This window comes from Neomonachus schauinslandi, chromosome 9 (genome assembly GCF_002201575.2).
Source record: "Neomonachus schauinslandi chromosome 9, ASM220157v2, whole genome shotgun sequence".
NCBI classification, from domain to species: Eukaryota; Metazoa; Chordata; class Mammalia; order Carnivora; family Phocidae; genus Neomonachus; species Neomonachus schauinslandi.
In genome coordinates this window covers 85794143-85805331 of record NC_058411.1, presented here as the reverse complement: position 1 = coordinate 85805331, position 11189 = coordinate 85794143, and the positions used below count along the sequence as shown (strand labels likewise).

Below are 11189 nucleotides of genomic sequence, written 5' to 3'. Positions count from 1 at the left end.
CATGATCCCAGGGTCCTGGGATCGAGCCCGCATCGGGCTCCCTGCTCAGCGGGAAGCCTGCTTCTCCCTCTCCCGCTCCCCCTGCTTGTGTTCCCTCTCTCGCTGTCAAATAAATAAATAAATTCTAAAAAAAATTTTTAAAATAAAAAATAAAAAAATAAATGCAAATAAAGATGCAGATAAGAATGAGGTAGAGGAAAGAGAATGATTGAATAAGAGGTGGGAAGGGCTCCCTGGGAGAAAAGTCAAAGTTGACACGGAAGTAGCTGAAGAGAGAGGAAGTCTATGAAACAGGAAACAGGGCAACAGGGCAGGCAAGGTAAGGGCCTGTGTGGGTTAGTTTTGGGGAGTTAGGTTTGAGGTTTGGGAAGTAGAATCACCTAGAATGAATATCACATAACTGTGGACAAGGAGGAGGGCAGCCTACGGCAGATAGGTGTCCACTGGGAAGAGAGAAATGATTGGAGAAGAATATGTAACTGAAGCTTAGGCTGGGAGCTTAACCCCAGACGACTGCAATCCTATCTAAAGGTCCCAGGTCACAGAGCAGCAATCTGCAGGCCAAATGCAGACCAAGGCTGTGTTTTGGCTCACAGTGTTTTCTCAAATTTTTCATAAGCATTAAAAATTTCATAACATTTTTCAAATGTAATGAAACAAATTTCAAAACATTTCATAACATTAAAAATTTTGGATATCTAACCCCCGAAAAATTCCAGATTCTTGGCCTGATAACACCAGGCCCACATTCTCACATGCCAACCCTCAGCTGGAGCTGAGCCGTCATGGGTTCCAGTTCACCCCAGCCCCACCCAGTCTATGTTGCTCAATTGTGTCACCTGCCCGGCCCTAGCGTGCATTTGAACTCATGGTCCCTGCTAATGGCAGTGAGAGTCCTTGGAAGTTCTGGATGCCTTAGATCCCCTGTGGAAAGCACAGAGGATGAATTGGAGCAATTCAGTTGAGTTCAGCATTTCCAACTGTTTGCTCTGTGCCAAGCATCATGCTAGATGCTGTGGGGGCCGCCATGAAAAAGAATGGTCTGTCTGTTTTCCCAGGAAGACCAGGAATACAAGACCCCACTGAGGGGCTGTTTCAGAAACTCAGGCACCAGGGAGGGCCTGGAATAGACAACGTGAACAGAGATGAAGGCATGAATACGAAACACATGCTGAACGGAATTTGTGTGACACGTGAGCTATAGGGGACCAAGAAGGAGAACGTGAACGATGACCTTGCTCAGGTGGATATAATGAAGAGAGGCTGTAAGTTAACAGTGTTGGAATACTCAGAGTACAATCCAGGTCCAAAGCAGAGTGGGAGAGAAGGAAACCACACCCCCTACAAGTCGGGAGAGTGGTGTTCTGAGAAGACAAATGTCGGCTCCACCCTTCCTCTTGGCACCCCTCCTCTTGAGTAATGACAGCGCTGTCACCACCTGGGTATTCAGGAACTGGATTACTATATTGTTAGCAAATAAACAAAATTGAGCAATCTTCATTTAGGCCTGCAGGGCCATGGTGGAACTCTACAGAGCTGTTATAAAAGTAAATATTTTAACATTAAGTATTATGCTGTGGAGCAAATGCCCTGGTAGTGGACCGAGAGAAAATCATCCAGGAAACAAATATCATGTACTGCTCCCTGATGATTCAGGGGTTAGAGCCACAGTGGGGTTCGTTAGTTCCCTAACTCTTTAGGAACAAAGCATAAGAAATGTCTTTGAAGAGTTACTGATAAAGAGTTATCAGTGAGGACTTGGCAACAAAACAGCAGTCCCCTTTGCTGCTAAGAAATTTCCTACCAGTTTCCCCAGCCTACACTCATTTTACAATCAAGAAAGCCTTATAATGAGGGATGGACTGACAATTTCACCAAGCCACGTATTTGCTAAGCAGAAAACAAAAATTCTACTTACAAAAGGAAAATGCATGCACTCTGACTTCAGAAAAGGAAGAAATAAGTCAGTCAATTGGATTATTTCAACTGAAAGTTTGAGGTTTTGATTCATTTATATGGGGGGGGGGGAATGCCTTGCTCTTCTGCTTGCATTAGCCGATGGGAGTGTGGCCACTCAGGTTCTGGAGTATGAATAATCACAATTTAGCTCTCCTTCAAGTCCATCGTTCACGGTTGGCCTCTAGTCAAGTATTCTGCAATCTTCCTTTCAACGTCTGCATGTGCCTATGTGTGCCCATCCCAGACTATAGAACAGGACACACTGGAGAAGGAGGCCTGATACGGGATTAATTTGCTCCCAGTCACGCAGGAGGGATCAGCTTAGGCTGAATCTGTTAAATGATCACAATGAAATTACTCATCAGGCTCAGGAGTGCTGGGCTTCCTGCTCAGTCTCCCATACAAGAAGGCTCCGAAGGGTAGAATTTCATTATAAACAAGGACTGGCCAATTAATCACACATATTATTCCCTGGAATCCAGTATGTGAGGTCTTAACACAATGAGAAAAGACTCTTTAATTACAAGTTATATATCTGTTGTTTGAAGAGACGCCAAACGCAATCCTTTAATGGTCAGAACAGAATGAGGGGTAGTTTAGGTACCAGGCATGCCAGGTCGCCTAAGCTCTGTCTGTCCTATGTCTAACCAAATGATGCAGTTCCCCATCCTGGTGAAGCTTTGTCTGAGGGTGTGTCAGGGGCCAGGGAGTCAGAAGACTAGGTCCACATTCCAGGCAGTGCCAGGCAGGGCTCATCCTTAACCATTCTGGGCCATGCTTTCTTCCGCAATGGATAAAGGGGGGGCGCCTGGGTGGCTCAGTCGTTGAGCGTCTGCCTTCAACTCAGGTCATGGTCCCAGGGTCCTGGGATCAAGCCCCGCATTGGGCTCCCTACTCAGCAGGAAGCCTGCTTCTCCCTCTCCCCACCCCCCCTGCTTGTGTTCCCTCTCTCGCTATGTCTCTCTCTGTCAAATAAATAAATAAAATCTTAAAAAAAAAAAAAAAGCAATGGATAAAGGATTGGATTGCGAGTCTTCAAAGGTCCCTTCCTTTTCAAAAACACTGTGATCTTCAAAATGAGGGGGAAAGGGAAATGGAGGTTCACAAGCAGGTATTCAAATGGAAATACTTGTTCTCCTAACTCCTTAGATTGATCCAAGCTATGAATTATTGCAGCACAGAATGACAAAGGTATAACCAGGCCTGCCCCTGGTGTTTCTTCCTCGTATAAGAACATCAGTCATATTGGATTAGGCCCCACCCTATGATCTCATTTAATCTTAATTACCTTTTTAAGGGCCCTATTTCCAAATACAGTCACATTCCAAGGCACGGGGGTTAGGGCTCAACGTACGAATTTTGAGAGGACACAATTCAGTCCATAACATCAAAGTTAGCCCCAGTGTGTTCTAAATTTCCTACTCCTTTCAAAGTTCTCTCCCCATCCTCCCGCCCCCAATTTAGCACTTTTACAAAGTAAACCTCAGGCCTGGCTGGCTGGACCTACTTTTCTTCTTCCTGTTACCATCCAAATTTGTTGGATTACATAGACTTTTAAGGCTGGGAGTTAAGAAGCAACTAGTTAGGGGGCGCCTGGGTGGCTCAGTGAATTGGCTCAGGTCATGATCTTGGGGTCCTGGGATAGAGCCCCAGATCGGGCTCCCCACTGCATGGGGAATCTGCTTGTCCCTCTCCCTCTACCCCTCCCCTGCTCATGGGCTCTCTCTCTTAAGTAGATAAAATCTTAAAAAAAAAAAAAAAAGCAACTAGTTGGCTTCAGGCCTAGTCTGTGCAGCTTCTAGCAACTTCCCCCCACTGCTGCTATTTACCAAGACTTCAGGGTCAGAGAGGAGTTATGTAGTGGGTGGTGGGGCAGGAAAAGGTAAGAAGAAAAGAGAAAAAGAAATGTGCATCTATGCCTAGAAATGCCCCATCATGGTTCTGTCTCCATTCCCTATTAGACATTTCCTGTGTTACAACATATTGGATTAACAAGCCTAGACACAGGAAAGATGGAAGAGAAACCGTTCTGCAGAGGAATCCTGGTTTCCCAACAACATTCAGTATCATTTTCTCTGGCAGAACACCAGCCACACAGACCCACTCACACAACCTATCAGCCCTGACTGACATCTCAAGCACGCCAGCCCCATATGTATTTATATATTTGTTTAGCCCCTAAAAAAAAAAAAGGAAGCCCAAATTTTAAATAGTTATATCTCAAACCACCAGCTGTCTTCTTAATGAATTTTGGTTTTTTTAGATGTAATTATAAGCAACCCTCTCCAACCTGCTTATGCATTCAATAAATATTTATTGAATACCTTCCATATACCAGGACTGAGGATACCAACGGTGATGGCCATAAGCTTGTAGTCCAGTGAGGGAGACACACAGGTTCTAATAAATGGTATTTATTTCACATCTCTGTGCCAGGTGTGGTGCTAGGTACTTAAACAGATGGGAAGACACAATTAGACACAGTGCAGTGAAAAAGCTAAGGCGGAAAGAAGTTCAAAAGCCAAGGTCATGCTGCTAGTCCATGGAAGTGTCAAGACCACAGCCATGTCACCTGACCTTTGGGAGTGCCCTTTGCACTCTGCAGGGATCTTAACCTGAGGCCTGTGAACTTCAGTGGAAAAAAAAAAATCACATCTTTATTTTCACTAATCTCTAACTGAAATTTAACATTTTCTTCAATTACACATGCAGGCAAAAACCACAGCAGTATTAGCAGTACCTATAATTGCCACCAATAGAAATCGCAGGTGCTGGGCGCCTGGGTGGCTCAGTTGGTTAAGCGACTGCCTTCGGCTCAGGTCATGATCCTGGAGTCCCTGGATCGAGTCCTGCATCGGGCTCCCTGCTTGGCAGGGAGTCTGCTTCTCCCTCTGACCCTCCCCCCTCTCATGTGCTCTCTGTCTCTCTCATTCTCTCTGTCTCAAATAAATAAATAAAATCTTTAAAAAAAGAAATCGCAGGTGCTGGGGGCCCCTGGCTGGCTCAGTCAGTTAAGCATCTGCCTTTGGCTCAGGTCATGATCCTGGGCCTCGAGCCCTGCCTGGGGCTCCCCGCTCAGTGGGAAGTCTGCTTCTCCCTCTGCCCCTCCACCCTGCTTGTGCTCTTGTGCATGCTCTCTCTCTCTCTCCTATTCGCTCTCTCTCAAATAAATAAATAAAACCTTTAAAAAATCACAGGTATTTTCGTGTATCACAGGTGTTGCCTATACCTTGAAATACTGTTTATGCTCATTACTACTTCAAAATTATGGTAGCTATTAGATCTGCTGCTAGATCTTTAATGCGTTAGGTTTTCTTTAAAGCACATATATTACTACATTATAAATTCTTTTTGATATTTTAATAAGTGCTTCAGCAATAGTTTCCTTTATAATACTCTGCCTTTTATTTTATAGCTTCAAAAGTATTGTTCTGAGAAGGCATCCTTAGTCTCCCCCAGAACTGCCTGCCTAAGGGGTACATGGCACAGAAACATTACAGCAATGAGAAGCCCAGGCAGATGCAGAGGCTCTTCTCACTATGTGTTTGAGCAAGAAGCTAGGTCGGAATTTTCATAATTAAGAGAGATGAAGAGCAAATGATAAGAGCCCCAATTCCACCAGAGAACTCTTTCTCTCCTTTCCACCAAGTCCCGTTCAGCACGTGACCTAAATGCTCTCCTCTGCTAGTTCCAGCTGAAGCTGATTCCTTTAATGTCCCCCTCTGTGTGTCCCCCTCTGCCCAACGCGCGGCGTCAGTGGATAAATGGGTCCCCGCTGCGGGCAGATGGGCTGATGTCAACCTCCGATCCCTGAGACTGAGCACTTACTCGCGTCCCGGGACGGCGCTAAGTGACATATTCAACAAGTGGAAGGCGTCAGAAATTGCCACATACCAAGACACCAAGAAATTCCCACACACCAAGACCACGGATCCTTCGGTTTTCAACCGGCCCTCGCAGGTTGGCCTCTCCGCGCCCCCGAAACCCGACACTCCGGGAAGGAAGCCCGAGTCCCCAGAGCCAAGTTCCAGACAAGGGCAGCAAGAGCGGCGGGAGTCGCGGGTGGGGAAGGAGCGTGAAGCGCCATGGGACGCGCACAATCCCAGCTGCGTGGGCAGAGCTGGGGCAGAAACCAGCCCCTGGGGCGATCTCTGTCCCCGCCCGGTCCCCCTCCCCTGGCCGAGGGCCCGAGATCGGCCGCCGGAGGCCTCTTACCCAGGGGCGAGCGGAGCTTCCGGCCACAGTGTTCGCGCAGCAAAAGCTGCGGCTCCCTGCCCGGGCTCACTGCCTCGGCTGGGGCCCCGCCCGCCCGCCCGCCCGCCTGCCCGGCCCCCGGGCGGATGCTAGAGGCGGGGAGAGCTGCCCGCCACCCCCCAAGAAAGGTCCGGAAAGGTCCTGCCGCTGCCCCGCCCGGCGCCCCAGCCGGACACCGAGGCCAAGTGCAGACGGCACCGGAGGACGGAGCCAGGGACGCGGGTCCAGCCGGCCCCGAGTGCTGCTCGCGGGGGCACGCCGGCCCCTACTCCGAGCGCACTCCGGAAGGGCACGGAGGCCACCTGTTAGTCCCGCCTCCCCTCCCCCCCAACGCCCTCCGGCCCCACCCCTTCTCCCGGCCGGCGCTACTGGGAGGGGCGAAGTGGAGGCCGGGCTCTGGGTGAAGGCCCGGCAGTTTGGGTTGGGTCCTCCCGGGCGTGCTTCCGCCTGGCTCCCAGCACCGCCCAGGAAAAGAGCTACTCCTGCGCACACTTAACAGAGAAGGCCACCGTGGCCCAGAGCAGCCCCACGACTCCCTTTGGTAAACGCTGGAGCGGCTCTCTTTTTTTTTTTTTAATACAAAATTTTTTTTTTTTAAGATTTTATTTATGTGACAGAGAGAGACACAGCAAGAGAGGGAACACAAGCAGAGGGAGTGGGAGAAGGAGAAGCAAGCTTCCCGCCGAGCAGGGAGCCCTATGCGGGGCTCGATCCCAGGACCCCGGGATCATGACCCGAGCCGAAGGCAGACGCTTAATGACTGAGCCACCCAGGCGCCCCTGGAGCGGCTCTCTTAGCTCAGGGAGCAGGATGGGGTCAGCCGGCTTCAGCCACTGGCCTTCAAACCGTCTTCCATCCTACTTTCATGACTGGACATTTTCAGGTGGCTGCTCTTTCAAGGGGGTTGCAAAGTGTGGATGAGCGGTCCTCCACCAAAACAGATCAAACAGCATCTTTTTATAATAAATATAGGGTGTCCCAAAAGTCTTACCACAATTTTAAGCTGTTTAAGACGTTGAAAACTGTAAGATACTGATGAAAGAAATCGAAGAAGACACAAACGCAAAGATAGTTCATGCTCGTGGGTTGAAAGAATTAATGTCGTTAAAATGTCCCTACTACCCAAAGCAATCTATAGGTTCGATGCAGTCCTTATAAAAATTTCAATGACAGTTTTTTTCACAGAAATAAAACAAATCATCCTAAAATTTGTATGGAACCCTAAGACCCAGAATATCTAAAGCAATCTTGAGAAAAAAGAACAAAGCTGGAGGCATCATGCCTCACCTAAGATCCCTCCTTCTCCTTCCGAGAAGAGCAGTGACTGTAACATCAGACAGCCAGGAAGGGGGCGAAGAGTTTACGCACTCACTCATGCAATCATTCTTGCATATGATGGATACTCCGCAGCCCCTGCCTGCTATGTGTCAGGCAAGTCCCGTGCCTGCTCCCTGGTCATACGCTGTTGACAAAACCAGACTTAGTTCCTACCCCTGTGGGGCTTGCAAAGTAGTAAAAGTGCGCTTCCGGGGATGGGGGTCTAGGAAAAGCATCACTGAAGGGTGGGAAGAAGAAGGACTTGCACGGAGAAGAACATAACCCGACTCGAGAATATTTAAGAGAAGGAAAAGCAAACCGACAGGGCTCTGGGAAGACAGTGCAGGCTCCCGAGCAGGAAGAGCCAGCACAGGAATGGGCGAGAATAGGGACTGGAACAGAGAATGGGACCCTCTGGCGAACAAGAAAGGGAAGGTGGGAAGGAAGGGCACGTACAGAGGCTGTTCCTGCAAACGAACAGCTTTCAATAGTACTCTCTGCTTGGCTCCTCAGCAAGCCCCACCCTTGTCCCTTCCGTTCTTCCCTGGGTGGATGGGTAGCTAGAGAAAAGGCTCAGTCCCTGGCCCCAGCACAGCCACCCTAGCTGAGAGAGCTGCCCCAGGCCCAGATGACGTCAGCTTCTGAGGAACTGCAGTGAGACCTCTAGGGGGGCTGGGGATGGACCGGTTCCTCCCGCGTCTGCCCTGCAGGTACTGAGCCAGCCGCACACACAGTGCTCATCCGGCCAGACCACGGGCAGTCTCGGCAGAACCGCAGCAGGGAGGGCAAACAGGGCATAATGATTGTGTAACTCTGCCCGGTTTTTAAAAGGCAGCCCCAACATCTCCCAAATGTGCTGTTTCCCTCAGAGCCATCCCGCATACCAAATAATAACCAAAATTGCTATCAGGCTCCAGGGTAGCTAGAGTTTCCCCATCTGTTACACAAAAGATGAAGTTGCTTTTCTGACCAGAAGCACTACTGTATATGGAGGGACCTCACCAACTACAGAGGGCTCTATCTCAATCAGCATTCTTGGTCGCAAGCAGGAAACAGGCTCTGGATACCGTATGTAGAAAAGGGTTATTAAAGGCTCTCAGGGGTTCACGGAACCACCAAAATGATGCAGGAATGATAGCAGGAAAAGTGGACAGGAATCAAGATAGCTCTGCAGAACCAAAAACCAGAAAGCGGAATACCATCTGGCGGCACCAAGAATGTTCCCACTGTCCTCGCAAATGACACCAATATAAAGGAAATGAGAATTCAGGTCCTCGGTGGGAGTGTCCACTGGCCAAATCTATGTCAAAGGCCAGCACCGTAGCTATTGAATCGGAGCGAGAGCACATTCTGTCCTTCAGACTTCCACCAGCGTTCTTATGATGGGCGTCCTGCCCAAGTGGGGAAAGGGGTGGGATACTGGGCAGGAAAAAAAAAAGAAAAAGACGCTGACTGCTATACGCTCTATAAATATAAGATCTTATTAGTATAGATTGTCTTCTACATTCATAAGCAAGGTGGTACGATAGTGAAAACTCTCAGTCCTAGAGCAACAATGGGTTCTGCCAAATCTTTCAATGTTAGAATGCTGTAGAGTGAGGGTGTGGCTCAGGGCAGCTCAGACTCTCCATCCACAGGAATCTCCTAGGATGTAAGAAAACTACTGGATCTGGAATCAAGTCTTTCTCAGAAACATAGTCTCAAGCTCAGTTTGGGGCAGTTCTTTTTTTACCCAAACTTCCTCGTCTATATAATAGAGATAAAATCTATCCTCCTATCTCAAGGATATACTAGAAGAATAAATACTGTGTCTCTTGGGCCATGGATACTTCAGAGTGTATGGAACTAGGAGGACCCATATACTTTGGGTTTGTGCACCACCAGACTCAAAGAGAATGTATTAATATGCCTGTTAACTGTATCAGTAAAATGGGTATTTTTTAAAGTGCCTACCTCAAAGTATCCCTATGAAAATTTAAATGAGTTAATACATATAAATTGATTGGGACCATAAGGGGCACACAAATGCCCCTTAGACGCAAAATTGAACCTGCGAGTGGGAGTGATAATCCCAAGAGATGAAGCAAAAAGTGGGGGAGGGCCCCAGTCCCTCCTCCAGCGCAGGTACCTGCTGTGGGTGTTCCTTCTGCCTCAAGAACAAGCGCTGGGGGGTGGAGGGGTTTCTTTGGAGTTGATGGTTGGCTCCTTGTCTGTGTTGGCTCCTTGCCAAAGATACTTTTCTTCCCAGACCTGCCCTCATGCCAGCAGGGAGCCCCATCATTCCCGGTCTCTGTTCTTCTGATACTTTATGTCATAGTTACTTACCAATCCCTCTAATGCAGTTATGTACAAGGTGACAAATTGTGTCTCTCCAAGAAAAAGAAAAACCCACTGAAGACAGGAACTGTGTCTTCCTCTTCTTGTGCCCAGGGCTTAGCACTAGGGCTTTTATCCAATAAAGTGTGTTGGGTTCAACAGAATGGTTTCTAGGTAAGAGTATAAGCACCAAAGGGGGGTTCAAACAGGCTGCTTCAAAGGTGTGTTAAAAATCCAGTAAACTTGGGGTGCCTGGGTGGCTCAGATGGTTAAGCGTCTGCCTTCAGCTCAGGTCATGATCCCAGGGTCCTGGGATAACCCCCGCATCGGGCTCCCTGCTCCGCAGGAAGCCTGCTTCTCCCTCTCCCACTCCCCCTGCTTGTGTTCCCTCTCTCGCTGCGTCTCTGTGTCAAAAAAATAAATAAAATCTTAAAAAAAAATCCAGTTTATAAACTTATAATTCACATGTGATAAGCACTGTGAGCGCTAGTAATTCAAGGAAAAACTTGGGATTTGGGGAGAGTATGGTGATCTAAGGCCTTCCGAGGCCCCTGGAGCAGGTAGCAATTTTCGTACTTGTCCATTTACCACTTTTCTACATGTTTTGAACAACACAGGAAAAGTCCACCTAGGAGGGAGCTCTCGGGGGCTATGAAGCTGCAGCAAGCATTGCCCTGGCAGGCCTGGGGACGCCCATGGTTCCAGACGCAGCACGAAGAATGGAGGGAATTTGGGCCTGGTTTGTGGTAACTCTATTAAATTTAGTTGGGCACACAACCCTGAAAAAGTTGCTGGGTGCCTGAAGAGAGCAGTGAAGAGTGCAGTGAGTGAGTGAAAGCAAGCAGCCTTTTTTCCAACAGCCAATGGCTTTGGCCCTGGGGCGGCCAACATCCAAGATCCGAAGGGGGCCCTGAGCAGGGTCTTTCTCCAGGAAATGCCACTTTTAGGCTTCCTTGTTTTCTCTCTCAGCTATGCTCTACTGTTGTCCTTTCTTAAGTACATTCTCTCTCCCGTTACTGATTTCTCACTTTTCTATCTGGTGTCTCTTTCTCCCCCAGGAGTTTTAACCTCTACTACCACCTCGTGCCCAAAATACCGCCTTGTCAAACAGGAGAGAAGTCATGATGAAAATGGAATAAAAAGGCTTAGTCTCTGTATAACCTGTGTTGCCCATTTGAAATCAGGTCGTTTTGTGGATAAGCAGTATCATCCAGCTGGGACCCAGGAGACAGAGGGCCTAAATTTTTTTTATTGTTGCGAAGAAAACCTTCAAAGTCATGTTGAAGGGTTTGTTACATACATATGTGATAGGATAGCAGGATTAAGGGGCTGTGTGAGAAGCA

General features: G+C 48.3%; 1 protein-coding gene across 2 annotated transcripts in view; it reads right to left on the bottom strand.

Annotated features, from left to right (window-relative positions):
* Positions 1-6244, bottom strand: part of SQOR (sulfide quinone oxidoreductase) — a 49374-nt gene extending 43130 nt beyond the window's left edge. The window contains exon 1 of one of the 2 annotated variants that reach the window (XM_021695782.1): positions 6175-6244. The gene's annotated coding sequence lies outside the window, so the exon portion shown is untranslated. Of the gene's footprint in view, positions 1-1918; positions 1984-6174 lie in introns of those variants that run through there. The other variant, XM_044918456.1, reaches the window with a different exon arrangement.
* Between the last annotated feature and the right edge of the window lie 4945 nt (positions 6245-11189).